Below are 6,000 nucleotides of genomic sequence, written 5' to 3'. Positions count from 1 at the left end.
CCTGCACTGGTGCATTGGAATCTAATGTTGGTCCCTAGGAGCCGCTCAAACAAAAACTCTTGGAAGATTCACTCTTCTTGCACCTAAGCCGGCATTGTCCTCTTTGTATTCAATCCCGAAGCAATTTCTGTGTTTCATGGTCAATGCGAAGTTCCAAGGGATATAGTAAACCTGCACTGGTGCGTCGGGATCTAATACTGGGCTACCAGGAGCCGCTCAAAACACAAACTCTAGGAATATTCACTCTTCTTGGACATAAGACGGCATTGTCCCACTTGTATTCAATCCCGATGCAATTTCTATGTTTCATGGTCAATGTGAAGGTCCAAGGCATACAGTAAACCTGCACTGGTGCATCGGAATCTAATACTGATCTCCCAGGAGCCGCTCAAATCACAAACTCTTAGAAGATTCACTCATCTTGTATTTAAGTCGACATTGTGCCTTTTGTATACATTCCCATTGCAATTTCTGTGTTTCATTGTCAATGTGAAGGTCAAAAGGTTACAGTAAACGTGCACTGGTGCATCGGAATCTAATACTGGTCTCCCAGGAGCCGTTCAAAACACAAACTCTTAGAAGATTCACTCATCTTGTACTTAAGTTGGCATTGTGCAATTTGTATTCAAACCCAATGCAATTTCTGTGTTTCATGGTCAATGTGAAGGTCCAAGAGATACAGTATACCTGCACTGCTGCATCGGAATCTAATACTGGTCTCCCAGGTGCCGCTCAAAGGACAAACTCTTAGAAGTTTCACACTTCTTCTACTAGAGTCGGCGTTGTGCCATTTGTATTCAATCCTGATGCAATATCAGTCAACGGGACGTTAAACACGATTCTCCTCCTCCTCTGGACATTCACTCTTTTATTGTCAAAGTGAAGGTCCAACAGATACAGTAAACCTGCACTGGTGCATCGGGATCTAATACTGGTCTCCCAGGAGCCGCTCAAAGCACAGACTCTTAGAAAATTCACTCTTCTTGCACATAAGTCGGCATTGTCCCATTTGTATTCCATCCCGATGCAATTTCTGTGTTTCATGGTCAATGTGAAGGTCCAAGGCTTACAGTAAACCTGCACTGGTGCATCACAATCTAATACTAGTCTCCCAGGAGCCGTTCAAAAGCAGAAACTCTTAGAAGATTCACTCTCCTTGTACTTAAGTCGTCATTGTGCACTTTGTATTCAATCCCGATGCGGTTTCTGCGATTTATTTTCAATATGAAGGTCCAATGGATACAGTAAACGTGCACTGGTACATCGGAATCTAATACTGGTGTCCCAGGAGCCGCTCAAATCACAAACTCTTAGAAAATTCACTCTTCTTGTACCTAAGTCGGCATTGTTCATTTTGTATTCAATGCCGATGCAATTTCTGTGTTTCATGGTGAATGTGAAGGTCCAAGGGATACAGTAAACCTGCACTGGTGAATCGGAATCTAATATCGGTCTCAAAGGAGCCGCTCAAAGCGCAAACTCTTAGAAGATTCACTCTTCTTGTACTTATTTCGGCATTGTACCTTTTGATTTCAATCCCGATGCAATTTCTGTTTTTCATGGTCAATGTGAAGGCCCAAGTGATACAGTAAACCTGCACAGGTGCATCGGAATCTAATACTGATCTCCCAGGAGCCGCTCAAATCACAAACTCTTAGAAGATTCACTCTTCTTGTATTTAAGTAGTCATTCTGATTTTTGTATTCAATCCCGATGCAATTTCTGTGTTTCATGGTCAATGTGAAGGTCCAGTGCATGCAGTGAACCTGCACTGGTGCATTGTATTCTAGTACTGGTCTCCCACGAGCCGCTCCAACACAAACTCGTAGTAGATTCACTCTTCTTGTACCTATGTCGGCATTGTCCTCTTTGTATTCAATCCCGATGCAATTTCTGGGTTTCATGGTTAATGTGAAGGTTCAAATGAGACAGTCAACCTGCACTGGTGCATCGCAATCTAATACTTGTTTCCCAGGAGCCACCCAAACCACAAACTCGTTGAAGATTCACTCTTCTTGTACTAAAGTCGTCATCGTGCCCTTTGTATTCAATCCCGATACAATTTCTGTGTTTCATGGTCAATGTGAAGTTACAAGGAATACAGTAAATGGGAAGTGGTCGATCGGAATCTAATACAGGTCTCCCAGGAGCCGCTAAAACCACAAACTTGTAGGAGATTCACTCTTCTTGTACTTAAGTTGGCATTGTGACTTTTGATTTCAATCCCGATGCAATTTCTGTCTCTCATGGTCAATGTGAATGTCCAGCGGATACAGGAAACCTGCACTGGTGCATCGGAAACTAATACTGATCTCCCAGGGGCCACTCAAAGCACAAACTCTTAGAAGATTCACTCATCTTGTATTTAAGTCGGCATTGTGCCTTTTGTCCTCAATCCCAATGCAATTTCTGAGTTTCATGGTCAATGTGAAGGTCCAAGGGATTCAGTAAACCTACACTGTTGCATCGGAATCTAATTCGGGTCTCCCAGGAGACGCTCAAAGCACAATCTCTTAGAAGATTCACTCTTCTTGTAATTAAGTCGGCATTGTGCCTTTTGTATTCAATGCCGATGCGGTTTTGTAAGCTTCACTTTCAATTTGAAGGTCCATGGGATACAGTAAACGTGCACTGGTACATCGGAATCTAATACTGGTGTCCCAGGAGCCACTCAAAGCACAAACTCTTACAAAATTCACTCTTCTTGTACCTAAGTCGGCATTGTCTCTTTTCTATTCAATCCCGTTGCAATTTCTGTGTTTCATGGTAAATGTTAAGGTCGAAGGGATACAGTAAACCTGCACTGGTGCGTAGTAATCTAATACTGGTCCCAAGAGCCGCTCAAATCACAAACTCATAGAAGATCCACTCATTCAGAACTTAAGTCGACATTGTGCATTTTGTGTTCAATCCCGATGCAATTTCAGAGTTTCATAGTCAATGTGGGGGTCCAAGGGATACAGTAAACCTGCTCTGGTGCATCGGAACCTAATACTGGTCTCCCAAGAGCCGCTCAAAGCACAAAATCTAACAAGATTCACTCATCTTGTACTTAAGTCGGCATTGTGCCCTTTGTATTCCATCACGATGCAATTTCTGTGTTTCATGCTCAAAGTGAAGGTCCAAGGCATAGAGTAAACCTGCACAGGTGCATCGGAATCTAATACAGGTCTCCCAGGAGCCGCTCAAAGCACAAACACTTAGGTGATTCACTCTTCTTGTACTTAAGTCGGCATTGTGCCTTTTGTATTTAATCCCGATGCAGTTTCTGTGTTTCATGGTCAATGTGAAGGTCCAAGGGATACAGTAAACGTGCACTGGTACATCGGAATCTAATACTGGTCTCCCAGGAGCCGATCAAATCACAAACTCTTAGAAAAATCACTCTTCTTGTACTTAAGTCGTCATTGTGACTTTTGTATTCAACCCCAATGCATTTTCTATGTTTCATGGTCAATGTGAAGGTCCAAGGGATACATTAAACCTGCACTGGTGCGTCGGAATCTAATACTGGGCTACCAGGAGCCGCTCAAACCACAAATTCTTGGAAGATACACTCTTCTTGTACATAAGTCGGCATTGTCACACTTGTATTCAATCCCGATGCAATTTCTGTGTTTCATGGTCAATGTGAAGGTCCAGGGCTTACAGTAAACCTGCACTGGTGCATCGGAATCTAATACTGTTCTCCCAGGAGCCGTTCAAATGCACAAACTCTTAGAAGATTCACTCTTCTCATTGTGTACTTTGTATTCAATTCCGATGCGGTTTCTGCGATTCATTTTCAATATGGAGGTCCAAGGGATACAGTAAACCTGCACTGGTGCATTGGAATCTAATGCTGGTCCCCAGGAGCCGCTCAAACAAAAACTCTTGGAAGATTCACTCTTCTTGCACCTAAGCCGGCATTGTCCTCTTTGTATTCAATACCGATGCAATTTCTGTGTTTCATTGTCAATGTGAAGGTCCAAGGGATTCAGTAAACCTGCACTGGTGCGTCGGAATCCAATACAGGTCTCGCAGGAGCCGCTCAAATCACTAACTCTTAGGTGATTCGCTTTTCTTGTACTTAAGCTGGCATTGTGCCTTTTGTATTCAATCCCGATGCAATTTCTGTGTTTCATGTCAATGTGAAGGTCCAAGGGATTCAGTAAACCTGCACTGGTGCGTTGGAATCTAATACTGGTCTCCCAGGAGCTGCTCAAACCACATAGTCTTAGAAAATTCACTCTTCTTGTACTTAAGTCGGCATTGTCCCATTTGTAATCAATCCCGATGCAATTCTTTTGTTTCATGGTCAATGTGAGGGTCAAACGGATATAGTGAACGTGCACTGGTGCATGGGAATCTAGTACAGGTCTCCCAGGAGCCGCTCAAAGCACAAACTCGTAGAAGATTCACTCTGCTTGCACTTAAGTTGGCACTGTGCTTTTTGTATTCGATCCTGATGCAATTTCTGTGTTTCATGGTCAATGTGTAGGTACAAGGGATACAGTAAACCTGCACTGGTGCATCGGAATCTAATACTGGTCTCCCAGGAGCCGTTCAATGCACAAACTTTTGGAACATTCAATTTTCTTGGACTTAAGTCGGCATTGTCCATATTGTATTCAATCCCGATGCAATTTCTGTAATTCATGGTCAATGTGAAGGTCAAAGGGATACAGTAAACCTGCACTGGTGCATTGGAATCTAATAATGGTCTCCCAAGAGCCGCTCAAAGTAAAAATTCTTAGAAGATTGACTCTTCATGTACTTATGTCGGCATTGTGCCTTTTGTGTTCAATCCCGATGCAATTTCTGTGCCTCATGTTCAATGTGAAGGTCCAAGGTATACAGTAAACCTTCACCGGTGCATGGGAATCTAATACTGGTCTCCCAAGGATCGCTCAAAGCCCCAACTGTTACAAGATTCACTCATCTTGTACTTAAGTCGTAATTGTGCCCTTTGTATTCAATCCCGATGCAATTTCTGTGTCTCATGGACACTTTGAAGGGACAAGGGATACAGTAAACCAGCACTGGTGCATCGGAATCTAATACGGGTCTCCCAGGAGAAGCTCAAATCACAAACTCTTAGAAAATTCACTCTTCTTATAATTATGTCGTCATTGTCCCTTTTGTATTAAATGCCGATGCAATTTCTGGGTTTCATGCTCAATGTAAAGGTCCAAGAGATACAGTAAACCTGCACTGGTGGATCGGAATCTAATGCTGGTCTCCCCGGAGACGCTGAAAGCACAAAAACTTAGAAGATTCACTCTTCATGTACTTTAGTCGGCATTGTCCCTTTTGATTTCATCCACGATGAAATTTCTGTCCTACATGGTCAATGTGAAGGTTCAAGGGATACAGTAATTCTGCACTGATGCATCGGAATCTAATACTGGTCTCCCAGGAGCCGCTCAGTGCACAAACTCTTGCAATATTCATTCTGATTGTACTTAAGTCGGCATTGTCCCTTTTGTAGTCCATCCCGATGCAACCTCTGTGTTTCATGGTCAATGTGACGGTCTAAGGGATACAGTAAACCTGCAATGGTGCATCGGAATGTAATACTGGTCTCCTAGGAGCCGCTCAAAGCACAAACTCTACGAACATCCTCTCTCCTTGTACTTTATTCGGCATTGTGCATTTTGTATTCAATTCCGATGCTATTTCTGTGCGTCATGGACAATGTGAAGGTCCAAGGGATACAGTAAACCTGCACTGGTGCATCGGAAGCTAATACTGGACTCCCAGGAGCCGCTCAATGCACAAACTCTTTGAAGATTCATTCTTATTGTACTTAAGTCGGCATTGTACCTTTTGATTTCAATCCTGATGCAATTTCTGTGTTTCAGGGGCAATGTGAAGATCAAAGGGATACAGTAAACCTGAGCTGGTGCATAGTAATCTAATACTGGTCCCCAGGATCCGCTCAAATCACAAACTCATAGAAGATCCACTCATCCTGTACTTAAGTCGAAATTGTGCCTTTTGTATTCAATCCCGATGCAA

Source organism: Schistocerca serialis, chromosome 8 (assembly GCF_023864345.2).
Source record: "Schistocerca serialis cubense isolate TAMUIC-IGC-003099 chromosome 8, iqSchSeri2.2, whole genome shotgun sequence".
In the NCBI taxonomy this organism is placed as follows: domain Eukaryota; kingdom Metazoa; phylum Arthropoda; class Insecta; order Orthoptera; family Acrididae; genus Schistocerca; species Schistocerca serialis.
The sequence above is the reverse complement of the archived record's forward strand: the minus strand, read 5'-3'. Positions refer to the sequence as shown.